Source organism: Heterocephalus glaber, unplaced genomic scaffold, assembly GCF_053883595.1.
Source record: "Heterocephalus glaber isolate CG9 unplaced genomic scaffold, H.glaber_assembly_v1.0 deba00001509, whole genome shotgun sequence".
NCBI lineage: Eukaryota > Metazoa > Chordata > Mammalia > Rodentia > Bathyergidae > Heterocephalus > Heterocephalus glaber.
In genome coordinates, this window is record NW_028258325.1 from 33,781,432 (window position 1) to 33,808,803 (window position 27,372).

Consider the following 27,372-nt stretch of genomic DNA (forward strand, 5'->3'; position numbering starts at 1 on the left):
CAGAGCCTCGCTTCAAAATACAGTAGTCTAATCACCAGGGAGGCTGAGGCATGAGGATCACGAGTTCAGGACCAGTTTGCTTGAGCTGCACTGCATGGGAACTCTGTCTCAAAATAAACATCAAAAAAATGACTCGCAAGCAGGAATCTAACAGCAGGACTTATAGGTTATCAAGAATAGTCAGAACTTTTCTGAACACATGGAAAGGAAACCTAACTAAAACCAAGTTAAGGAAAAGAAGAAATTCATGAGCTCACAAAACTGAAACATTCAGGTTCATAACTGACATCTGCTGTGGTTTAATCCAGGGACTCAAATGATGTCATCAGATATGTAGGGCACACTGCTGCTCCCAGTGCAGAGTAGGAGGTTTCCAGGCCACTGTAACACCACTCCCAGCACAGAGGAGGTGAGCCGAATGAGCGCCTGCAGCAACCCCCACTTCATCAAAATGAGAAGACAGGTCAACAAGCCTCAAACCAGACTTCCAGATCACCTACAGCAACCCCAAACGGAAACAAGATGGAACAATATGATATGCAACCAGCTGAACTCCCTGAACTGTCAACAAAGGAGGATCTGGAAAAAATGAAATCAGAAATAACTTCTCAGATAACAGGAGAGATTGTGCCCATAGTGCAAGACATGATTAATAAATCTAGAGAGGACACAGATTAAAAAAAAAAAACAACACAAAAAAAATTAAAAATAAGTAAACCTAAAAATGAAGCCTAACACAGTGGCACACGCCTGGGAGGCTCAAGCAGGAGGATCATAAATTCAATCTCAACCTATATAATTCAGCAATTTAGTAAGATCCTGTCTCCAAAAATAAATAAAATAAAGGACTGAGGATGTAGCTCAATGCGAAGCCCCTGGGTTCAATCCTTAGTACTGAAAAATAAATAAATAAAGCTTAATTCTTTAAAGTAATAAATAGGACTGGAAGGATAGCTCAGTGGTCAAACACTTTCCTGGCATGTGCATGGTCCTGGGTTCAGTCCCCAGAATGGCAAAAGATAAATGAATGACCAAGAGATGGGGGGCCGTATAAAGAATTAAGATGTATATGCACCCAAGCCCTGTGATGAATGTAATCATGTGTATTTCACACATGTGCTAATAAAAATTTAAAAATTAAAAAAAAAAAAGCTTCTGCACACCAAGAGAAACCACCAGCAGTGTGAAGAGACAACCCACAATGTGGGAAAAAATTTTCACCTGCTGTTCCTTAGACAAAGGTCTACTATCTAGAATCTATAAAGAACTTAAAAAAATCAGACCTCCCAAATTTAAAGACCCAATCTGAAAATGGGCATCTGAAATGAACAGACATTTCTCAGGCAAAGAAGTAGAAATAGTAAATAAGTACATGAAAAAATGCTCAACATCACTGGTCATTTGAGAGATGCAAATGAAAACAATGCTGAGATTCCACTTCACTCCAGAAAGAATGGCTGCTATCATGAAATCAACCAATAACAAATGCTGGCGGGGCTGTGGGGAAAGAGAACACTGCTCCAGTGCTGGTGGGAGTGCAGACTGGTGCAACCACTGCGGAAATCAGTATGGAAATACCTTAAAGAACTAGGACTGAAAGTTCCATTTGACCCAGCTCTTCCCGTGCTGGGTGTCTTCCCTAAAGAATTAAAAGAATCATACCACAGCGATGTATCTGAACCCATGTTCATCACAGCAGTTTGTAATAGGTAAAACTTGGAAACACCCCAAATGCCCATCAACTGGAGACTGGATAAAGAAAATATGGTTTTTTTTAATAAAATGGAGTACGACTCAGCCATAAAAAATGAGAAATTAGAGACATTTATTGCTAAATGGATGCACATTGAGGCGATACTCTTTAAGTGAAATAAACAGGACACACATGCATAAATACCGAATAGTTTCTCTAGTGTGAGAAACTGAAAGTGTAAATAAGGACTAAAAGGTATAGTAGATAACATAAAATAGGAAGAAAAGGGGTAAAGGGGAAGGGGAAGTGGGAGGGGTAGGGGAAAGGAAAGAAGGGAATGGAATTAATATGAGAAAATGAAAAACTGGAAACAAAGTCTTTGTAAATAGGGAGGGATGGAGGGGTTGAAGGGAGGGCAGGGGAAGGGGGAAAAAATAAGAACCAAGAGAGAATATGTAAAGGTGCAAATTTCCAATGATGAATGTCATTACATTGTATACCTAAAATGTACCAATAAAATTAATTTTAAAAAGGAGATACATGGAGAGAGTTTACTATATCTCAACCATTTTACAGGTAGTGCTTTTATTTATACTAGTATGTTATAGAGTCTGAGGGGAAAATATCTAGATTCAAATTTAAATGAGTAGCTGTAAGATTTGAACAAATCATTTGATTTCTCTATCCTGACCTTCTTTAGCTATAAGACAGGATAATGCTTGTCTCTCACACATGGTTATTGTAAGGAAGAGATGAAGTCCGTGACCCTCTCCCTCAGTTTTCCATCCAAAGCTGAGTAAGAGCATAAGTACACAGCACACTGCACATGCTCAAGAAAAATGCTACTTTCCCCAGCAGGCTTGGATTCTGGCAGTCTCCCCCATGAGGAACACTATATCCTGTTTCTTCCAGCAATGACCACAGCAGCCTTCCACATGAGATGCACTGCCCCATTCACTTAGAATTTCACTGAAGTAAAGAGAACTAATTTCAGTGTCCCTTATCAGTCAAAATAGTCCCTTATCAGTCAAAATAGTCCCTTTTTCAGCCTGCTGAAAAGCAGCAGTCTTTCTTAACCCTATCCTAGAATCAAAAATCAAGGGCCTAAAGTTGGGGTTAGAATTTCAAATGTTTTATTTCTGAGACAAATCTTTGGTAAAGTCACTAATTCCTGTCTGACTTTCCTAGGTACTTTGACACTTTAACCAGACACCAGAAAGGAACCATTACAGTAATAAAACCAAAACTAACAATCACATCTATCATAAAAGCTTCCTCAATATAACCTCCCTTATGAAAACATCAAGGAACAGTTACTACGATTCTAAATCTGCCTTCAAAGGCCTCAGCTATCTGATGATTACAGTAAAAACTGTTTTCCTTTCGTCTACAAAAGGGTACAGTGGGAACACTGCACAGAGCATATTCTAATGCAAGCTAGCTGATGTTGACACTCAGTTTTTATAAATCACTGGTTTCAAAACTGTCTATATAAAAACATTTAATGGGCTATTTCTGTTTACTGGTGAAACTGGGTATAAATACTTATTTGGGCAGATAATAAAATTTAAAAATTTTAATAAAATTTTAATGAATGTAGATTTTATTTGGACAGTGTAATCAAATTAAATGTTTTATTCATCACAGATCAGTATGGGACTGAGAAAGAACTGCTTGTTCTTGTATCAGTAATTACATTAAAGTATATAACAATTGACTATATGTCACATATGGTATTTTTGAAGGCTTTTAAAGGAAATCTATATTTCATAGATTACTTAACATAAAAATATAGAGACAACTGAAATATCAAAGATGTAATATTCCAAACTCAATTAATATAATTATAAGCTTCTTCATTACAGATTGACACAAAAATGTGTTCTCTACTCACGAAAACAAGTTTCAGACACATTATTTTTTATTGGTACACTTTTTTGGGGGAGGGGGGATACCAGAGATCGAACTCAGGACCCTGTGGTTGCAAGGCAGGTGCAGTGCCACTGAGCTAAATCTCCCTGGCCCTTACTGGCACCCTTTTAATATGCATAAGATCACATTCATTGTAGGGAATTTGTACCTGTACATGATACATCTTGATTCTTTTTTTCCCATCCCCCTCCCCTCCTTTCAACCCTTCTTCCTTACTTATAAAGCTTTGTTTCCATTTTTTTCCTTTTATTCTCTTTTTCCTTGTCCCTTTCTTCGCTTCTCCTGGCCTCCTCCCTTGTTCCCCTTCCCATTTGAACATTTTTTTTCCTACTTCCCAATATCTGTCATCCATTTTGGTCCTTATTTGCACTTTCAGTTTCTCACAAGAGAAACAGCACAGTGTTTAAACATGTGTGTCCAATTTATTTCACTTAAAGTATGGTCTCAACATATATCTATTTACCTAAAAATGTCTCAAGTTATCTTTCTTTATGGCAGAGTAGTACTCCACTGTATATGAAAACCACATACCATCCTGAATGCCCCCACTCTCATCAGACGTACTATTTTCATACTAGCCTAGCAAATGGTTTATCTGATTTCACTTCATTTATGATCAGACAATAAGACAGAGCCTCACAAATGTAACTATACCATAACTTGAACTATTCTATTATTCTTTTTTATTTTTCTTTTTCTAGTACTGAGAATTGAACCCAGGGCCTCACACATACTAGGCCAGTGCCCCACCACTGAACTACGATCCCCAGCCCTCAATCATTCTGAACCCCTACCTTCAGTCAGCAAAAGGCTCTATTCAAAGTAAAGCACAGTGAAGAGGTTACCCTCATCCAGGCATATTGTTTCAGCTCCCCCAAAAAAACTAAGACTAGGCCAGGGATGTAGCTCAATGGCACCGTGCCTGCCTGGCAAGAACAAGGTCCTGAGTTCCATTCCCAACACTGGGAAGAAAAAAACAAAGAACATTATACTACACTCCTCAGAGCCATTCTGTGAGTAGGTCATGAAGATGTTTCTACATGTGCTTCTCACCAAGAGAAAAAAAGAATTAAAAAAAGATTAAGAAAGATTTAAAGGAGTTCCCAGGTTGATAGATTTATGACGCCTATTTCAGGGAATCCTAGGGATACCAATGAGAACTTACTTATGACTTTTTCTTCTAAATGAATGCTACAAAGAATAATTCCACATTGCCTCTACACATGTATTTTTCTAAGTAACACTGCAAGCCAAAGGACTGCCTGGAAAGCAATGGGGCTAGGTAACAAGCATGTCAGTGCCCGTCAAGCTGGTCTACCCATGTTGAAATGTGAAGATTACAAAGAAAGCAGGAAGCTGGCTGTGGAGCTGCATACCTATAATCCCAGCACTCTGGGAGGCTGAGGAAGGAGGATCACAAGTTCAAGCCCACTCTGGACAACTTAGCAAGACTGTGTTTCAAAAATCACTCAATCAATCATCAATCAGAAGAAAAGCTGGGTGCTGTAGCTCAGTGTGAAGACCCTGAGTTTAATCCCCAGTACACATCCCCTAAAAAAAGCAAGCAGAAACCAGGCAGATAAGCCATCCTACAGAACTGAGGCCTCAATAAGACATGGTTTGACATAATGGAACTATAGTAAACATGCTCCACATCTGAAAGTATGATTTTAATCCCCAATTGAAACCCAGTAGAATTAGCTTTTTAGCTATATGCCAGAAAAAGAAAATGTCTCTGAATTTCACCAGGACCAAATTTAGATTTTTTTTTTACATTAAAAACAAAAGCAATGCCCCAAACAAAATTATAACTTTACTAGAAAACAAAACCGTCAAACCAGAATCCAGACATTACAATAAAGCAATAACTTTTAACACTTTCTTTTCAATCTTCACATTCAGAAGTTTTATATAATTCTAACTAAAGAAGAGATAAATTTGCAGTCTTTCACGTTTTCATAGTAGTCTACTGAGATCCATACTAATGTAGTAAAAAGACAAAAACAGATATAAGTTTAAAAATAGATAAATTTTAATTGTATCTGAAATTTTTCCAATTTTCATAAAACATTTAGAACTACATACTATGCTACCAAACCCAAGACATTTTAATTCATAGATTTCTCTATTTAGTAAAATAACAGTTTTGTGAAATTTATCTTTTTCTGAATGAGATGCAACTCATATCACCATGAACAAAAATTCCTGAAATAATACACTTGACTTATAAATCCTTCAGTTAGTAGTTACTGACAATGATTATGACAGAGGTAATGAAAAATTCAATCAGTTTTATTCAGATGGAGAGTGGGCATAAAAATGTTTATTTCCTTTTTGAAAAACAAAGCATTGCTTAGATTTAAAGTAGCATAGAGTTGCAGCTCCCCCTCAGTGCAGAGTGCACGCTTAGCACGAGCAAGGACCCAGATTCAATCTCCAGCAACAAGAAAATGAATAAAGTAATACAGTAATAAAGAATAAGCATCTAGACTAGACTGAAAGTAATACAGTGATAAACGAAAGAATAAGTATCCAGACTGTACATTGTCTTCTACCATTTTAAGCTTTCTTAATTATCAGAAAGAGAAATTGCCATAGACTAGTACTTAAAAGCACAAAAAAGGAGAGGAAAGATAATAATTTTTTTAAAGAGATGTATGGCAAATAAAGTCTGTTTCTTGAACAATCTTTTTCATAGAAAAAATGCATGCTAAATGCTAACTGCAGTGTGGTACTAGTGTAAGGACAGTTATGTAAATCAAAGGAACAGAACTGAGAGTCTAGGTATAAGCCTTTATCTTTATGGACATGTGATTTTCTACAAAAGTACCATGAAATCAGTAGATAATGAATAGTTTTATGTTTATCAGCAATGGTGTTGGTATGGAACATGAAAAAGAAATTAAAATAAAATGAACTTTGTGAGCTTTCATTAGGCAAAGAGCTTTTAGAAACATCACAATAGTAAGTTTTAAAAGAAAAAAGAGATAAATTGAACTTCATTACAATTAAAAACTTTTGTACCTCAAAGGACCCCATTAAGAAAAGAAGTTTACTGAAAAAAAATGAAAAGAAATTTACACACACACACACACAATTTCCTATATTGACAAAATTTAATATTAATCTAAATTTACATTATTTCATTATGGAGAAAAACAACAGCATAAAAAAATGAAAATGACAAGACCAAAGACTGGCAGAAAGCAGGTGCAAATTAGATATCTAATAAAGGACTTATATCCAGAGTACAGATACAGAGCAAAATAACCCTATATAATAATAGGCAAAAAATTTGCATAGGGATTTCTTCAAAGAAAATATAGGAATGCCTAAAAAGTACTTGACTGAACAGGGGTGGTGGCACACACCTGTAATCCCAGTAGTCTCAAAGCTGGGGCAAGAGGATAGGAAATTTAAGCCCAGCCTGGGAAACTTGCCAACTCAGTAATTCAGTGACTGTGTCTCAAAAATAAAAAAGGTCTGGACATGTATGTCCATGCAATCTCAAAGCAAAAGAACACAGAGTAAATAGGAACTGAATTTCATAATTGTCATTGTTTGTCTTTATCAAAAATCTACATAATGGAATGATTTCATAAGAAACTCCAAAGTGCACAATTTTGTATTTCTCATATCACAATCAAGTTTTCAAATAACTGCCAAAAAACAATGATAACATCCAGATTGGGCAAGAAATAAATCTAACAGTAGAGGATACAATCTGTTATACAGAAAATATTAAGGAAGTCACATGTATAGTAAAAAAATTATCAGTACTTGTATGAACAAGTTCAACATAGTTGGAGGAAACAAGGTCATTATATAAAAATCAATTGCATTTCTATGGACTAGCAATGAAAAACCCAAAAATGAAATTAAGAAAACAATTTCATTTGTAAAGGCATCAAAAAGAAAAAAAAATACTTAGGAATAAACTGAACAATGAAGTACAAGACTTATACCTTGAAAACAATGCAGCACTGTTGAAAAATATTAAAGACCTAAGGAAATGAAAACACATCTCATGTTCATGGATTAGAACTCTTGATATTGAGGTTCAATGCAATACCTATCAAAAAGCTGGTTCAACATTCAAAATTAAATTAATGTAATCTATAATTTAAGAAACTAAAGAAAAATCATATGAACATATCAATACTTGCAAAAAAAATTTGAAAAAATCCAATACTTTTTCATAAAAACTAGGACTAGAGGGGAACTTCCTCAACTTAATAAAGAATGTCTTTATAGCTAACATCACACTTAACAATAAGAAATCCAAATGAATTTAAAACTTCCATACAAAAACTCACAAAGAAATGTTCATAGCAGCTTTATTCATAATTACCAAAGCTTGGAGACAAGTAAGATGTTTCTTCAAAAGGTGAATGAATAAGTAAACCATGGAATAAGCATACAAAGAAGTACTATTAAGTACTGCAAAAAAATCAGCTGTCAAGCTATGAAAGGACAGAGGAGTCTTTTCTTTTTTTTAAATTCTTTTATTGGTACATTGTAGGTATACAACACAATTACATTTCTCATTGGGAATGGTATCTTTACATAATGCATCTTGGTTCTTATTTTTTCCCCATTCCTAGCTCTCCCTTCACCCCCTCCGCCCTTCCCTATTTACAAAGACTTTATTTCCATTTTTTCCATTTCTCATCATTTTTCCTTTCACTTCTTTCCTTTCCCCTGACCCTCCCACTACCCCTATCCCTTTGGACCTTTTCTTCCTATTTTACATTATCAATTATTCATTCTAATCATTGGTACATTTTAGGTATACAATATAATGACATTCATCATTGGAAATTTGCACCTTTACATAGTCTCTCTTGGTTCTTATTTTTCACCCTTGCTCAGCCCTCCCTTCAACCCCTCCATTCCTCCCTATTTACAAAGATTTTGTTCCTATTTTTCCATTTTCTCATATTAATCCCATTCCCTTCTATCCTTTCCCCTAGCCCTCCCACTTTCTTTCCCTTTGCCCCTTTTCTTCCTATTTCACATTACCTATTATACATTTAGTCCTTATTTACACTTTCAGTTTCTCACACCAGAGAAATTATTCCGTATTTATTCATGTGAGGACAGAGGAATCTTAAATGAACTTTGCTAAATGAAAAAAGCACATCTCAAAAGACTCCATAGTATATGATTCTAATTATATGACATTTTGAGGAGTAAAACTATAGAGATGGTAAAATCAGGGGTTCAGGAGAAGGTAGGAAGGGATGACTAGGTAGGACACTGGGATTTTTAGGACAGTGAAACTATTTTGTATGATATTACATTATGATATATTTGTATGATAAATTTATACTATGATACATAGTTGTATGATATATCATACAAAAATCTGTGTTACTATTGAAAATATTTTTCAACACCCATAGAATATATAACATAGAGTGAACCCAATATAAACTATGAACCTCAATTAATATGTCAAACTGGCTCACTGATTATAACAAACGTGTCACATTAATGCAAGATAGCAATAATAGGAGAAATCTGCAGCAGGAGTTATATGGAAACTGTCTGTACATTCTGCCCTATGTTTCTATAATCTAAACTCCCCCAAAGTCTTATAAGTTTAAATTGAGCAAATTATGTTAATTATAAAAATTAAATAATAATAATAATAAAGAGTAACAGTCACAAGAGGAAATAAAGCTTCAATATTCCCTGGCACAGTTGGAATTTCACTGAACACAAAGCCAACTGAGGTTTTGATGAGAACAATGGCTGTTACTGTCTGGTGTTAAAATAAACTCTGGACAGCTTTCTGATAACCTCTCATTTGGCTGCTCCTGAAACAATTGTATTTACAGTAAATAACAAGATTCTACTACTGGTGATGCCCTGAAATTATCTTCCTTATCTGCAATTTGCTTTAACTATAGGCTTTGGAAAGGCTTCTTTCTTTATACTCAAAAAGTAACTGAATTAAATGGATCTAAAAATGTTTCTGAAACCAAAGCCCCATTTCTCCTTTGCTGGTGCTTTCTGCTATTCTCTCCACTGCCCAGCAGAATGCAGAGTTTCACCTCTTCTCCCACAGAGCCTTGCTCTACCTCTAGTGATACACTGCCATGCTCCTTGTCAGCTACCCAAGGATGTACCAAGCCATTTCCTACACCATTAGCCTCCAAAGACAGGGACTAAGCCACGATCATTTCTGCACTGAGCTCTCACACCTAGATGCTACTGTAAATCAGGAAGTTTGGAATGTAAGTGATACGGTTACCTAACTAACCTGCCAGGAAAGTGAAATGGGAAATGCTGCTGTATGCTAAAATGGGGGTCAAATTTGTGCACATATATGTGTGAGCATACGTCTACATGAGTATATAAATGAACATGTGAATGCATATGTATGTTTGCATATATATGTGCATTTGTATCTGGGCATTTGTATGCATGTGCTGTACTTATCTGTGTATATGTAATTGGGTTCATGTGTATGGGGGTCCCTCCCATTTCACCTCCTTTCCTCCATCTCCCTGCTCTGATTTCTTCTATGCTGACTTAATTCTCAGAAAGTCTTTCCCTCTGGCTGGAGATATAGCTCAGTGGTAGGGCACTTGCCTAGCATGCACAAGGGCCCTGGGTTCAATTCCGCACATACACACAAAATTGCCACTAGCAGCTCCAGCTTAACAAACTCACAAAAAAGGAAAACAAACTCTCTTTTCAATAGTTTCCACAACAGTACTGAAGTAAGTACCGTGGGGTCCCTCTATTAACTGACCATTGTGAACATCACTGGTCAGGCTATGTCACATGCCCAGGACTGAGTCAGTGGAGTCACCACCACCTCTAACTACATAGACTGACAACGAAGCAAGGGTAGCTTCCCAGGGAAAATGTGGGTGATTTATTAAAAGAAATGGGAAAGAGATGCTGGGCAGCCAAGGTCAACAGACAGTCACCACTTCATTGGCTCTCAAAGCCTGCTGGCTCGCTCCTTCCCACTGAGTACTTCTTAACTGCCTTTTATGAATCAGGCCAAGTTATCCACTGAATAGCCAAGAGAAATTATCTACAATGCCTGACCCTGTACAATATACTTTCTCAAAATGAGTTATTTTCCACCTTACTGCCACCTATGGGGTTATTGATGCTGTTTCATTCTCCTGGTTCACAGTGAGCCTATTTTGCATTTATTTAAATCCCTATTATATTCAGGGCCTTTCTCTTCCCTTGCCTTATATGAGTATCTTAATGCCAAATGCACACACTGCTGAAAAAGAACGTTTCAGTAGCTTTTGGTTTGGGGAAAATAAGTACTTAAAACCTTGCCAAGCAAACAAAGTATGCACAGCCAGAAGTACCCCCTCAGAAATGACCCAACCTTCTCAGTGTGAAAACATAAATAAGCACAACTCTCTGAAAATCCCAGCACAACCCCACCCCCTCCCCCTGGGGCAAACATGGCTTTCTCTCCAAATACGATCACTGAGGCTGTTATGGGTGACCTCTGCTTGTGGCTTTTGCAATTTGTGCTGAAGATCCTCCTTCTCTGAGAGAGGAAAAGATGAAAGACAGGATGGACAGAGGAGAGGAGAAGAAGAGAAGGAAAGGAAGACAACAATATACCCTACAAAGAAATCTGTGAGGATACACCACTGACAGGATGCTAAGAATCTCCCAAACAACTCCAGATAATTACTTGGGGTTGTCTCAAAAATACTAATGGAAGAGACAAAACAACTTTTCCCTATCTGACCCAGTGAACTTTAGCCAGCCTTTCTTATGTTTATACCAACCTTTTTGCTGAAGTTGTCGTCTGTCTCAGTGTTTCACAGGAGCTTTCTTTTATGGATTTTCCACCCAGCAAATGTTTCTGTTCCACGGCTAGGCAGATCCAACCACAGCATGCTTGGCTAGAGACTGCAGCAGCTCACCCAGGGCAGCTCCAACCTGGAGAGCAAAGGCCAGAAGCCATTATAAGGATTCATATTCACAAACTGTTTCTTTCTCCAGGGCACATAGTTGGCAGGATAACATCAAGCACCTTCCAAATATTTAAAATCATTGATGAACAGAGACAACAGCTTATAAGGTACTCTAAAGACAAGTCAGGCCTATTCCGAGAGGAGGGCTTAAGTATTTAATCATTACTGAAAAGGTACGGCCACACGACTGTGTTCCGTTTGGGGAAAATTTAAAAGCCAGATGTTTTAATTAACCATGGAAAACACAAGCTACAACTAAAATTTCATGAACATAGTGATCTGCCCCATGGAAAACCACAGGAATGTTCTGGCAGGGCTTAGTCTGAATTCTTGGGACACAGAGGCCTGCAGTCATTCCCCTTAGGAACTCAAACAGAAAATTAACTTGCTCAATATGGCTAAAAGTAAAATGAGACCCAGATTTAATCTTAATCAAACATGAAAACATTTTAAGACTTCAAAGGACGCCACCAAGAGACACAGGAGTAGGGGCCATGAAAAAATTCTAATGTGGTTCAGGATTTAGAACTGTACTCACAATGCAGTGCAAATGGCCTAACAGAATATTTTACAGGCTACACAATCCAAAGGAGAAATTAATCTTTCATTTCCTAATAGAGGAAATTATATATAAAACCAATACTCAGCAAGTAAATCATAAATATTATCAAATGTATAATCTATCTGGGCAAAAGGAATCCTCTAACCTTCCTGCTGCCAAACTACATCCAGACCCACACTAGTTACCATGCTTCAGCCTGAGCGCTCAGAGCATCCAGAAAAACAGCCTAAAAGCAACTTATGCTCACTGATGCTGCAACTAGTAATATTGACACAGAAAAACTCAAATGAGGGATGCTTATGAAAAGAATTAGTGAACAATAAGAGCTAACAGATTAAGAAGTCTTCATCTGTTAAATATAGTAATATTTATGACACTATCTATAGAGGCTAAATATTGAAAGCCTATTCAAGAGGGAACAGGACAAATGTTATTTTCAGATACTGATCTTCAATTCTAGTTCTGTAAATCAAAACAGCCCTCATTGCAAATGTGCCAAATATAATATTACGTTAATCTCTACCTTCAGTCCCCAAAATCACCTGAAAAGAAAGCAGCAAGAAAAAGATATCAATATGAACACTGTGATCACAATTCTGTTCCACTGTGTATATAACCTAAAGGCACCAAAGTGTAAATAACAGCATTTCTGGAAGCTACTTAAGTTTCCTTTTTGGCATTTTCCAAGTTTTCTATAATTAATATATAGTGCTCATACAATACGAATTTTTAAATTAGGGTTTTTTAAAGAGTATGAGAATATAAAACAAAAATGGGACATCTATGCTATATCATTAGCCTTATCCATAGGTTGCCTCTTACTTGAGTAAGAGAGCTAATAAATTAAGAAGTGTTCACTTATCTAAACTCATTATGGGCTGAGTATCCCTAATCCAAAGAATCGAAAATCTAAAACACTCCAAAATACAAAGCTTTTTGAATGCCACCATGACAGGACAAGTGAAAAATTCCAAACTATGAAATACTGTTTCATATACAAAATTATCTGAAATATTGTGTAAAATAATCTTCAAGCCCACTGATGAATTTTGTATTCAGATTTGAGTCCCATCCCCAAGATATTTCCATATGTATATGCAAACATTCAAAAGTCCAAAAAATTCTGCAATCTGAAATATTTCTGGTCTCAAGCGTTAAGGGACACTTGATTTATAAGTTCTTAATTTATAAGTTCACACTTAAGTATGTAGTAACATGTTCAAGGCTGAAAACACAGCAATTTCCTAGAAATGCAAACATTTTTCTTTTTTAGTGTGGAAACTGGCCACAGAGAGAACATCTCATCCAAACTTCTCGATCACTGGCTATGCAACACACTATCACTTAATTAAGAGAGCATCTCCTGGGGTTACTTAATGGTTTCACAGGTACAGGGCTCTTACCAACCGCTGCCACACGCACTTCTGATGCTCTTGGCATCCCAAGAAATACAAAGCACAAGTGGAAACTTAATGCTGGAAGTCCTGACAATCTCTTACTCCAAGAAGCCCAGGCCCAAAGAGTCAAAATGCTTCTCCCTTAGCCATATAGTCAGGAAGCAGGGATGTGAGTCGGGATTATCTGCCTTCATTCCAACCAAGTGCTCTTTCCACGACTACAATGTCTCAGCAAGCACCCTTGGATCACAACATATACTGTATTAAATTCATATCAGCTAAACCAGAAGAATGACAGAAATCTGTTCCACTATAAATGAAATGTCTGCAGAAAAATAAAGTGAAGACTCAACTTCAGGCTACACAACAACAACAACAACAACAGGGCTCTGTCCAGAATGTGTCCAGGGAAAGAAACAATGGTTGCACTGTGTGCTGGTAGCAGGTGTTCTCAACAGAAACTGCCTATCATGCCGAAAGTTCTGGTCCTAGTCCCTCTGGCCCTTTTGATAACAGAACAATCCCCCTGCTTAAAGTGGGACAAAAGATTTTCCACAAATAAAACTACACCTGTGCCAAATCACCTGCAAAAGACCTGAAAGATGCATGCTTATCTGTTTTAGAAATAAATAATTTATGGCATCAAGACCTGGCTGCTTACTTCAAAAATGACCCACGTCTTAAGGGAAAGATATGAGTGGTTTTGAAAATTAACAAGTCACTAAGAATGAAAATAAATAATCCAAATGTTCCACATCTTATGTTTCATACAACCTTAGAGAACAAACAGGTGTTTTTCTTTTCTTCCTAATTATTTCTTTGAAACAGTGCTTACTTCAGCCTCTTTCTTAGTTTCTACCTAGAGTGTCTATGCCACTCCAATGAGAAACCTCAGAGTCTCATAAAGTGTGACCAACCTGACAAGCAAGAGACCAAAGAGGACAGATGGCAACGACAAACTCGGAAAGCTTTCCTGAAAGGCCTTTATTGAGCTCACTTCTCGTCACCCCGTCCCTACTGTGCAGCACCAAAACGAAGGCATGAACTGTGAAGCTGCTAGTAATAATAAAAAGAAAGCCACACCAGAGATGATGTGATCCAGCTTTGTAAGAGCCCAAGCAAACACAATGGCTTTGTCCTGCCACAAGTGAGAAGGCCGGCACTAGATGAAAAAGAAAATGCTTTCTTTCCACCCCAAACCGCTCCTAAAATCCTGTCTTAGTTACTTTCCTCTCGTAGCTGACAAAATACCTGACAGCTGAAGTTCAAGGGGGGAAGGATTATTTAGCTCAGAGTTTCTACAAATTTCAGTTCATAATCGGCTGGCTCCAAGGCAGGTGGCATGCCAGACAGGCAGAAGGTAGCAAAAGAAACAAGGGGACCTTAACAGTGTCTTCTGTCCCTTTTATCCCATCCGGACTACTTAAGGTGGGTAGCACTCACACCCTACTCCTAGTACCCTTGAGCCTAGCATTGCACCATGAATCAATTCAAGCATCACACACTCTAGATCCACCCACCTCAGAAAAGCCTCACCTATGACTGCTTGAGGCTTGGGGCGGGGGGTCATCTAGACATAAGCCATAACATTCTGCCCCTGGATCCCCAAAGACTCATGCACATCCCTTTATGTAAAAGGCATTTAGTTCATCTCTAAGAGCTGCCAAAGTCCTAACAGTTTCAGCATTGCTGAAAAGTCCAACTCTACATCTCCTCTGAAGTTTAAAGTGAACTCTTAGTTGTAAGCCCCCATACAAATGATGACAGTTAAACACTTACAATGGCACAAGATAAACATTCTCATTCCAAAAGGTACAAGTGGGAGAATACAAAGGAATGGGAAGAAAGCAAGTCCAAAATCCAACAGCGCAAACATTAAGTCCTATAGTTCCATATGGAGCATCTGAGGAAATCTGTGGCAAGATGTGAACTCCAAAGGACTTAGGTGGTGCCGCCCCTATAGCACTGCCAGTGGTTGTGGCTCCCATGGCTTCTCTCTGGGGCCAGCTCTGCTTCCTCCTTGTAGTTTTCCTCAGACAATCCACATTTCTGTTTTCCAAATTTCTGGGGTCTCCAATGCACCTTTAGCTTCACACTCACAGCTCCGTGCACTGTCCTTTCAGGGCACACTGCCTGGCCTCCCAGGCCTCCTTCTGAACCTGGGTGGAAGCCCTCTTGACCCCACAACTCTTTCATCCTGCCAGCACCTAAAACCAGCACCTTGTGGGTGGCGCCAAGGTCTGCTTTGAGCTGGAGCAGTAACCAGGCTTCCTTCTCTTGGCTGCAGGGGTCCTGTGCCTATGAACCAAATCTGGGGGACAATTTCCCTAGGCTGTTGCCATTCTGGATCACCGTGCTCTGGGGCTCTCTTCTCAAAGCAAAGTCTTTCACTTTCGCCATTCTGAGGCTGCAAAGAGTGAGTCCTGTTGCTTCTTGTGATGCCCTCAGGCTATCTTTTCTCTTCTCCTGTTCCTTCTCAACAATCCAGATCTCCTCAGTTCTATTTTTGCAGTCCACAGCTTTACTGGAGCTTCCTTTCTGGCCAGACTCAAAATGTTTTAAATCATTCTGCTGGGCTCTTTGGTTTTGATTCTCAATATAAATCTGGCTAAAAGCCCCCAACAGCAGCCATGCCATGGCCTCAACATTAGACTACCTTGAAATTTCTTCTGCAAGATTATAATCCACCACCTTTAATCTCTGTCACAGGCAAAGTATCTGGCCATGAGGAAAGTGCAGATAAACTTTCTGCCAAGCCATAACACACATTCATATCATCTAGAATCCAACAGCCAATGTAGTCCTTCTTCCCAGCAGAAACCTCCTGAGCCTGCTCTTTATGAGCAGCATTTCTATCAGCAGTCTGGTCTTCTGAACTCTGACCAGAATCTCCCATCAAGTATGACCTCAGGTGCTCTAGTTCTACATTTTCAGCTGGCATCTCCAAACCTTTCCTAACTCTTTCCCTTTCTAGGAGCACAGCTCCAAAGGCTCCTAAACCACATGACCAGGTAGTCATAGCAACAACTCTGTACCAAATTCCATCTTAGTTTCTTTCCTCTCATAGCTGAGACAAAATACCTGACACCCAAAGTTAAAGGGGGAAAGGGTGATTTAGCTCAGACATTCTAGAAGTTTCAGTCTATAATCAGCTGGCTCCAAGGCAGGCAGACAGGTAGAAGGTGGCAAAAGCAAGGGGCTTTAACAATGTCTTTCTGCCCCTTTTCTCTCTTCCAGACTACTTAGGGTGGGTAGCAGTCACAATCTTAATCCTAGTGCCCTTGAGCCTAGCACTGCACCATAAATCAATTCCAGTGTCAAACATTATAGATCCAGCCACCTCCAAAAAAGCCTCACCTATGACTTCACGAGGCTTTGGGGGAACATCTAGACACAAGCTGTAACAAATTCACACCTTATATTTCCATGCCAAGATCCTAGGGGGAACACAGTATTAGCACCTATTTATTTCCATCTATCTTTCAGTTCTAATACTAAAAGTTAATGTCCAAAGTGGGCAAAAGGAATTAGAGTCTCTCTGGTATTTCCCAATGAAATCAGAGCTTCATGGGGAGTATTAGTCACATAACTCTTTAAAGTCATTTGTAGATAATAACAGTAAGTTTAAATTTAGCACTGATAGAATGAGCTGTGACTTATCAGCCACAAGCTAGACAGATCTTGCTGAAGTCACAACATTATCTTACGTAATAGAAGACTAAATAGAAATTCAATGAGATTCATAGATTTTGAAATATTTCATTACGTGGAACCTTGGCAGTGTGTCATTCAGCCTTCAGCTCCAGCGAATGGCTTTAGCAAAATGTGTACCATGATACTGCCATCTTTCAGAAACCTTAAGTGTTTGACCAGCAATTTTTTTCCATAGTCTATTGGCTTTGGCTTCTACTTCTTGAGCATCATTCTGGAAATATCAGCCAAGCAATTCAACACTGCTGAAATTTCTACCTCAAAATGACCTCATAAAACAGGGCAAGAAATACTATTTTGAAGAATATTTTTCTCACGGCTGTGAAATTTTGACTTTAACACTTAGATCCTTAATATTAACAAATTTATATCTTAAAATATTTGGGAGACAGGAGAGTACAAATTGTTTAAAAGAATGAAGGCCAGTCTAAAAGTAAAAATTTTCCCCAAAAGAGTGTATCATAAGTTTCCATTTCAGGTAAGGGGAAAAAAAAAACTGTATTGTGAATACCCAAACTGGTACCCAAAAAGTTTGTGGCTGATAAGGAGACACAGCAGTTTGGAAAATACTTCACACAATGACTTTCCCCAGCACAAACTCAAGTAAACAGAAAGTCAGCAGGGGAGGAAAGAAATTAATGTTCACTAAGTGTCAAAGGCTGTTGTGGAACAGAAGGTGAAGAAATCAACAGATTCAGAGGTTGCAGTTTGTAACCCGAGGCTTTCTGATTGCAAACCTAGCCTCTTTATTCTTTGTTCTATCACTTGTCAGACTGAGAAGGCACCATCAGCCACCTTCATGGAGTTGTCCATTGCTGAAGCCAATCAGGAAAGCATTATAGAAATATAAGGCATTATGTGTTCATCTAACAAACACTTACTAAGAAACTACACACTGTCAGAAGTGGGACTGTGGATACAAAGGTGAGCACAGGAAACCCAGCTCCTCCCAGGGCAGGGCATCTTCATTAAGAGATGCTGAGATCTGGTAGGAGGCATCAGGGGTGGTGGGGACAAGCACACAGCATCTGATCAGCCTACCCAAAAAATATCAAGTGGTGTCACCTTTACACCAAGTCTGTAACAAAGTTTATCAGTGAAAAGTGATAGGTGTGGTTGTTAGTTCTGGTTGTTTTACTGTTAGGTCATTCATTTGGAACGTTTTTATTGAGCAATCACTATGTCCCAGGGACTTGGAACTAAAAAAGTTTCCATCTAATGTAGCTGATATTCCAGTCATTCTTCATCCACATGAAATATAAATGTATGTGCTAAATACACATACACAGCCATACTGCTTCTGCTGCAATATAATCGTTTTTATAACCAAAGTCTCCACACACAAAGGTTAAAAAGACCATTCTAACTGATCTAAAAGCAGTAAACATTTTATTTCTTATTTTAATCTCCAGGCCACATTTTACCATATACCAAATAATTGCCACTATATGGAAGGTACTCTTAGGTTGGAAGGATTAGCATCTATGTGATTTTTGGCACGAAGCAGAACATTCTCCCACATTTCTCCCCTAAGGAAAAGAACACATGCTGGAATCTATCCAACAACAATCTCAGTTTTAACAAGGGGAATATCAGTTATTTTAGAAGCATTTCCTACAGATATTTTTTTAAAGTATAAAAAAAGTTGAATTATTTACTTTAGAAACTAAACTCAAGTTTAATTTCAACATGCCAAACGACTGTTTTTGCAAAGTCTCTATTTTTAAAAAAATCTGTTTTATTTAATGTTTTTTAAAGTCCTGAGAACTAGGCTGTCCAGCACATAGTCAACCCTGCTGTCCAGAAATTTAAACTCGGAAGGCAGGAGAGGGGCTGGTGAAGTACAAGAAAGAGAAAGGAAGCTATGGGAGTGAAGATCCACGAATTAATCTCTGGGACCAATAACTTTAAAACCCACACACTCAACAAACACTCAGAGCCAATGTTCAAATGCATGTTCAAGGTAGAGAGTAATGTTCAGATAAAAGCAGCCAAAATGCTACTCACATCCAGAGCAAGGGTTTCCAAACCCTGGGCTCCTGGGAAGAATACAAAGCTCAAGTTCTCTGACAGAGCAGGTCTGGACAGTGCATAGGAATCTATAGTTCTTTAACGGTCCCCAAATGGTGCTGATGCACAACCAGAGATATTCACTTATTTACCATTTTTATAAGTATTTGAATTTTTAAAATAACACAGGCCTATTTTGCTAAGTGCTTTCCATTAATCCTCATGTCTGTCCTGTGCTAGGAATTACTATTATGCCTGTTCTTAAATGAGAAAACTTGAGGTGTGGAGGGGTCAAATAACTTGATTGGTGTGATATGCCTTTTAAATCAAGGGCCTGAGCTTTTAATCCAGCTATCTGCTGCATTTTCTTAGCACTCTGTTCTGGTGAACTTCATCAAGCAGTCTCTTTTCTACTGTATTCTAAGGCTGTCGTGTGACTACTCATCTTAATAATATACTATAAGCATTAAGCTTTTTAATATAGAAAGTAAAAAGTAATAGAAAGTAAATCCCAAAGCTCAAGAGTAAATTGTGTAATTTAAGAGGAAGCTGTGAAAATCCTATACTAAGTGTAGTTTATTTAGAGTATTGGTCATATCTGCTGTTCTTTTAACTACTTCCCAACCTAAGAGGTGAAGATACAGGACTGTGAGAGAAAGCCTGTCTAGCATGTATGAAGCCATAGGTTCGAGAAAGGGGTGGAATGTGGGGGATTCAGAGACTTAAGATGAGTAAAATGTATGCGAATCTGAGGGAATAAATGTTAGACCTTCACTTAGAAGGAAGCTGGACACAGTATATAGCATGGATCATTAGAAATTATTGCCAAGGCTAAGACCTATTCACACGCCCATCCTTTGGTAGTGTGATTCTTCTAGCTATATTTTCCTACTACTACTGCAACTACTCTAATGTGCCAATTATTCATCTCCCTGAGACTGAGTCCAAATACCATCTCCTTAACGACACTTTCCCTTTATGTCTTTCAATACTTCTATCAAAAGGAGCAGGCCGATGTTTATTTCAGTGATACACATCTCTGGGCATCCCGCCTCCTCCCACTCTAGTCTCAGGTTGCTTGAGTACTTTCTGGTTCTTCTCTACCTCTCAGGAAGCTCTCTTCAGAGTCTATTTTGGGCTCCTTTCTACCTGACCAAAAGATGCTCAAAAAGCTCCATCCCAACCCTCCTCACCATTCATCCAAACCTTTCCAGTGTCTTCAACCACACAGCTTGTATCAGCTGCCAAGTGCATTCTGGTGAACCCCATCCACCCATGCATCCACCAAAACTCTACTGAGATGTCCCATACACTGAGCACTGTGCCTGTCCCCAGGCCAGACTGCGCTCCTTAGCTCTCACCCCATGCTCCATCCGTTCCTAGAGAAACATTTTTCCCATTTTCATGCAGGCCATACTGAAATGTATCTTATAAAAAATAGTATCTTAATTTTTGGCAAAGTTTTTCTTAAATACTTAAAAATAAAACAAATGAATGACAGCATCTTACTGTCCACACACCGCAGAGGCCATCTCGGTGCCCCTTCCCTCCCCTGCTCTGCCCAGTGCTGCCCCAAACTCTTACAATGATGGAAATGCTCCACGACTGTGAATTAGACACAGCAGCCATGAGCCACGTGTGCCTTGAAAGGTGACTGGCATGTGTGAGGGATGGCTCTTTTAACTTTGTCAAGTTTAATGAATGGAATTTACGCATGGGTTACCAACTTCTGTGCTATTTCCTTTTGCATCTCAGCCCTCCTTCAAGGAATCACTTTCTTCTCGCTGAAACGTGTCCATAAGGAGTCTTCCTAGGAAAGGTCTGCTGTGGTAATACTAGGTTCGATTTTTTCCAAAAGTGTATTTTGCCTTTTCCTTGAATGATAGTCTTGCTGGCATATAATTGGCAGTATTTTCTTTTAATATTCTGAAGACGGCTTTTTATTCCAGCTTCCATTGTTGTTGTTGAGATATCAGCTCGCAGTTTATTACTTCTTATATCCAATGCATCTGTTCTTTCAAGGGGTTTTAAAGATCAACTTTATTTTTTAAATTTTCCCTATGTCTAGAAGTAGAATTTTTATTATCATTATTATTTTTTTTTTGGTACCGGCGATCGAACTCGGGTCCTTGTGCTTGTGAGGCAGGCGGTAGAACCACTGAGATAAATCCCCAGCCCCTTATTATCATTATTTATTCTTATTGGTGCTTTCTTTATCTGCTTGTATGTTACATAAAGAGAAGCACTGATCATTTATGTCTTTCTGGGGCTCTGAAGAAATCTCATTGTAGTTTTTCTGTCCTTCAGCCACACTTCCATCCTTTTCTTTTCATCTCTATATTACATTTTTCATTTTTTCAAACCCTTTTTCAGGTTCATTAATTCCCTCTTCAACTGTTTCTAGTCTGTTTAATATTTCAACAAATACAGTACTTTCCTTGGGTTTTGTTTTTTCCCAAATCTGCCTGATCAATTTTTTACAACTTCATGTTATTTCTACTTATTTGTGATCACATATTTTATTTCTTAAAATACTGCAAACATTGCTATTTATATCCAGTATCAGATAATTCTAGTATCTAAAGTCCTTAGGGTTCTAAATCTGTTTCAGGCTTTGGGTTGTTTTGTTTTGTTGTTCCTACTGACTCTCAGTCCTGTAGCTTATTTTCAAGTAGGACTGGAGATTTTTGATTCTAAACTTATTTGGTAATTTTTAGGAGAAATGGGGGGAGGGTACTTTCTTCCAGAAAGGACTTTTAGTTGCTCCGGCCAGAAGCCAAAGGACCCTCTACCTGGGGCTGCTATGGCTCCAGTTTCCATCCAGTGGAAGGCAGGATCTTCTAACTGTGCTACTGACCTCAGGCTTAGCCTGCAACTACTGGGGTAACATTACCATTTGGTCTTGAGGCAATCTGCCTTTTGTGTTTGCCTACACACAAAGCTCCCAGATTTGGTTTCACCTTACTCTGATGGTTAGTCAATCTCAATGAAAGGAGAGACATTAGAGATGTCTTAGTTGCTCTATTCCCAGAAATGCTCTAAAAATGTTTTACCCTGGGCTAGGATTTGGCTCAGTGGTGCCTGCGCCTGCCTTGCAAGTGCAAGGACCTGAGTTTGATCCCTGGTACCAAAAAAAAAGTTTTATCCAGAATACAGTGGGGAAGTGTATTACAGCATCCACCCGACCATATTGCTAGAAACCTAAGCAAAACTAGTCTTGAACTAATCATCTTCCCCCAAAACCCTCTTTTCCTCTTTTGTTCTATATTTTAAAAGCAGTATCATTCACTCTCACTCAAAATTATAGGTACCCAATAACCCTTCTTTCCTCTACTACCCCATGTAAAACTAAGGCACCAAGTCCTAACTTCTTGTTGATCAAAAGTAGGTCTATATTTGTTTCTGATCTTGGCACTACTGGTGTACTTTTAATCATCAAGGTCAAATAAAAATAAATGAGGCAAAATTAAAGTCTGAATCATGCATTCAGCTAAAAGAAGGTGCTTTATACGAAGGAAGCTAAGACTCCAGGAATGTGGACAGAGAGGTTGGCTTCACAGGGATCTCTGAAGAACTAGCACTTCAGCTCCAAGAAACAGTCACATTTTCAGGGGTTTCATTTTGGTCAAACAAAATTATCTGTCATGATAAATTAATACTAACTTGAACTTTAATGGTTTTGTCGGTTTGAATTTACTCTATAAACTTGCCATTGTTTTTATAGTGCTATAAGAGCTAGGAGCATAAGGAGTTTAGCCCTAGTTTTATGTTCAGCCATGTTTAAGCTACTTCACAACAAAAATATTACTGAAGATGTGTGAGATATTTTCTCCTTTAAATAAAGAGGTCCACAAACTACTAGGATTTACAGAACATTGGTCTTTATACACTTTGCCCCCTTTGATACATTCACCATTCTCTCCATAAATGAATAGAGAGAAAGAGAACACAGTAGTGCAAGAAAGAAATCATTTGCTAAACTCCCAATCTCTCCTTGGTCCTCTCACTGCCTGAATTATGTCCTGACCCAGGAGCCTTCAGAGGCAGCAAGGGAGGTGGTGCCCAATGTTCGAGATGACCAGACACAGTGCTCGGCCCAGCTCTTACCTTTTCCCACTTCTATGAGAACTTACAAAATGACACAAATGGACCTGGCAACAGGACAAAAAATAAAATATCTCCAACAAAAGGCAGTCCTTGCCTTAAGAAGTCCATTTCCTGGTTGAATTTCAATCACCGGAATTTGGAATTCAGGATTGTTTTTTTGAATGAGCACAAGAAACACCCAATTATTTATTTTTAACTTCTATTTTTCTTATTCTTTAGGGACTGTCATTCCTTCCACCTCCAGTGACTTCACTTTCAAGTCCCACTGCCAAGATAAAACTTTCTTTCTCCAACATATTTGCTCATATGTCAGTATCTTATAGTATTTCTCTTCCCATGGGGTCCAACTCCATCAGAACCAGGAGGGAAGTCACAGCACATCCACGTCATCCCTTCCTGGACCAAGGGGACCTCTAGGCCCACACAGAGTCACAGATGATAGCAAAGACAGTACCAGCTCCACTTGGTCTTGCCACCCCGGCCAACTCTGTAACTCATTTTAAATCACAAGTAATTTGAAGAAGACTTAAAATGAATGAATTTGGTCATCATTTTTTAAAAAACTAGTCATGAAATTTGTCATTTTGCTAATAACTAATTAGGGTTATCTCTAGTGTATAAACCATAGCTTATGTTTCAATAACAATTGAATGAAAATTTCTCATATTCTATGTTTTGTTTTGTTTTTTTGAGACAGAGTCTCGCTATGTAGCAGTCTGGCCTTGAACTTACTATGTACCCTAGCCTGGCCTCAAACTTAAAGCAGTCCTCTACCTCAGCCTCCCAAGTGCTGGGATTACAGGCACGTGCCACCATGCCCAGCTTCATATTCTGAAACATAATTCTAGGATTCTTATGGGGAAGTCTGTTGTTTTGTTTTTTAAAACTAGATTACTATACATTAGGGGGGTGGGGCAAGTGGCAACATTACAAGCACAGCGATTACAATGCTGATTTCTACAGTTTACTTGATGGGCAACAATGATCTACTCGTTTTTAAAAAATGAAGCAAACTTTTGTACTAATTCTACCTAATCAAGAAAGTATGACAAAGAAAGTAGAAGAAGGAAGAAGAAAAAGAATCAAAAAGCTGTATTACCCAGACAGATGAAACAGACACACAGACGCGGTGTTACCCTTGAAGCATGTGGAAAAATGGCTTTCATCGAATAACATTCCTGAAGTCTGACCTAGTGAATTATGCTGAGAGCTGCTGCAGAGAATTTTTTAAGCCAACTCAAAGCAGAAAGGGAACTACCACTCATATACAGGTGAAATCAAGTCACAGGCTAGAGCAAGGTTTAGCAGATGTCAGGTCCTCAAGCAATATCTGTTTAATTATGAAGCAACTTCTATGTTAGCTGAAAATCCATTTAACCACAGAAGTGAAATCATAATTAATACAATCGAATTTTATTTCCCCCCGTGTTTGTTTCCTCAGGGCATCTATGATGGCTGAATTGGAAATGGAATCGTAAGTATTATAACAACATTTGTTGGAAAGCTCATCATATATTTTAGTAATTAATAAATTTATGGATATGGTTTTATTCTTTTCAGACCTTTTCAAAGAAACCTAACATCCATAAAATAACATACACCGTCCACCTTAAACCAACTAATGTTTGCAATGTTTGCTCTTAAAATTCAGCATTTAACTTGTTTCCTCCTCTATAACACAGGGAACGTAACAGCCTCCTTCCAGTGGAGTAGGACTTAGGAATGAAGTATTATAAAGCCCTTAGCACAGTGCCCAGCACATAGCAAATGGCCATTTGTACTGTTTTTATGGTCTACTGTGTTTGCCTGAGGGCTCCACAATTTTCTAGTTTGGTCAGGCAGAGCCCAAGCCAGTTTTCCCCAGACTACTTTATACTCTGCTTCAGGCTCCATGGAGCTCTGCTGTCCTCCACTTAACGCCAGGCTTGCTACTGCTCCAGGCCCATGCAGCTGGCTTCTGTGCCCTTCCAAGATGAAATGAGAACCCTTCTCAGGCTTTCTAAAAGGGAGAAGCACCGATGGATCCTTGTGATACAGGACAAGAAGCCAAAGAAACTAACCCCAAAATTTCACCCTCATAGCAAGCCAATCCCAAACCCTTTACCTACAAGTGGGAGAGTGGACAGAGCTAGTGTGAGAGGCTGGGTTGTAAATGCACTCCAGCACCCACCGAGATAGCAGCACACAAGCTGCTCTGCTGCCTGCACCTTCCTGAAATCTCCACCAGGCCAGATGTGCCAGAAACAATGTAGAGTCAGTGGCAGTGGAAGCTACCAGTCCTTACCAAGTTTCCACGGCCCTTAGACAACAGTTACAGACTCCAAAGTCCATTTCCAAGTAATCTTACCTGTAACAGAGAGGGCTGGATGTTAATAGGGACAAAGATACTGACTCTAGAGCCAGACCACCTGAGTTCAAAGTCTGGCTCCATCCTATTCTTTTTGCTTTTTGTTTTTCCATCTTATTCTGTGTTACTTGGCCATGTCCTGCAGGAGGGGCATAATGATACCACCTAACTCAGAAGGGTGTTGTGAGAACTGAACAAGTTAGTGTTTAGAGAAGAACCCAAGCTAGTCTTTATCATTATTGTGAAAGCACCACATCTACTTCTTATTAGTGAGTCTCTTCCTCTCTTCAGAGGAAAGAACTCCAGTATCCCTAAGAGGCTATTCCCAAATTGAAGTTCTATCAATGGGATCACACTGTAGACACACTAAGAAGTCAATCTGGTTTGCCGAAAGTAGTGGCTCCAAGGTAGAGTGGCATCAAGAACATGTGGGAAGCTTTTCCAAAAGGTCTAGGCAGCAAGTCTGGTTTGGGGTTCAGAATGTGTATTTTGAGAAAGCAGTGTCACTGTAACATCCCCCCAGAGGGGAGAATCATTGGCTGAAATCAAGTGCCAACTGTGTAAGACAAGCCTTTCTGGGAGGGTGAGGTGGTTCAGGGATGCTCACAGAATGCCTCTGCAAGCTGCCTGGTACTGCCTGAAATTCCTGTAGCAGAGGCTTTCTACCGCAGAAGTCAGAGCCACACTTCAAACCAGAAGAGGACCTAATAATGACTGAGCACCCAGGGCACACCAGGTCCATCATATGTCCTTTCCTCATGGTCACCCCTGGTCCAGTGACTGTATGGAAGGGGAAACGGGGAGCAGAGATTCCCCAACAGAGCTGAGAGTCCATCCTAGGTATCTGCCACTGTGCCACTCTGCCTCCCAGTTGGTAACACGGCTACAAATGAAGGGCAAAGGAACTGAGGGAAACAGGAGCTGCAATGCTCTGAAAGAAAGAGATTAACAGAAAGTCAGATAAAAAATAATTACCTCCAAAAAACTACACTTCTATGAAGCTCAAATAATACCACACTATACACAGTAATACCACTTAACATTTACTGAATGTAACTGGTGCCAAAAATACATTTATCCCACAACCTCATAGACATGGGTATTATCATTCTCATTTTTTCAGATGAGAAATCTAAGAAAAATGTAAAAATTAACATGCCCGAAGACCAGTTTGTGAGTGGAAATAAAAATCCATAATTCACTAACCTATCAAATCTTGCAGAGGTAGTACTTTTTCCCTTATTAGGAAATTTTCATGGACTGTGAAGTACCTTAAAGCCACATAAAAAATAAAGAGATACGGATAATCTATAAACTGGAGTTTCTTCCCTGGAATAAATAAGAAAAGCTTATAAACATGGTTTTAGCTTAATGAATTAAAAATAAACAGAAGCATCCAAAAGAAATGAAGGCAATCAAGAAATAACATTTCCTCAAAGGAAAGAGGAAAACAATAGGCTGAAGGAAGAAAGAAAAAAAAGACAGGAAGGAGGAAAGGAGGGAGGCAGAGATGGATCACAGAATGCTGCTTTGTTGGCGCTAGAGAAACAATGCTATTGGGAAACTTCAAGGATGAAAACCAAGGCCAACAATGTGACTCAGACAGCAGGAACTCAATGGCCCAGGCCAGGCAGGCCCCTGTA

At 38.8% G+C, this 27,372-nt stretch overlaps 1 protein-coding gene across 12 annotated transcripts in view; it reads right to left on the reverse strand.

The window, feature by feature from the left end:
* Apbb2 (amyloid beta precursor protein binding family B member 2) overlaps positions 1-27,372 on the reverse strand; it is a 346,490-nt gene that overhangs the window by 267,224 nt on the left and 51,894 nt on the right. For all 12 annotated transcript variants that reach the window (XM_087187842.1, XM_087187843.1, XM_087187853.1 and 9 more), the window contains one exon: positions 11,407-11,560. The gene's annotated coding sequence lies outside the window, so the exon portion shown is untranslated. The remainder of the gene's footprint in view (positions 1-11,406; positions 11,561-27,372) is intronic.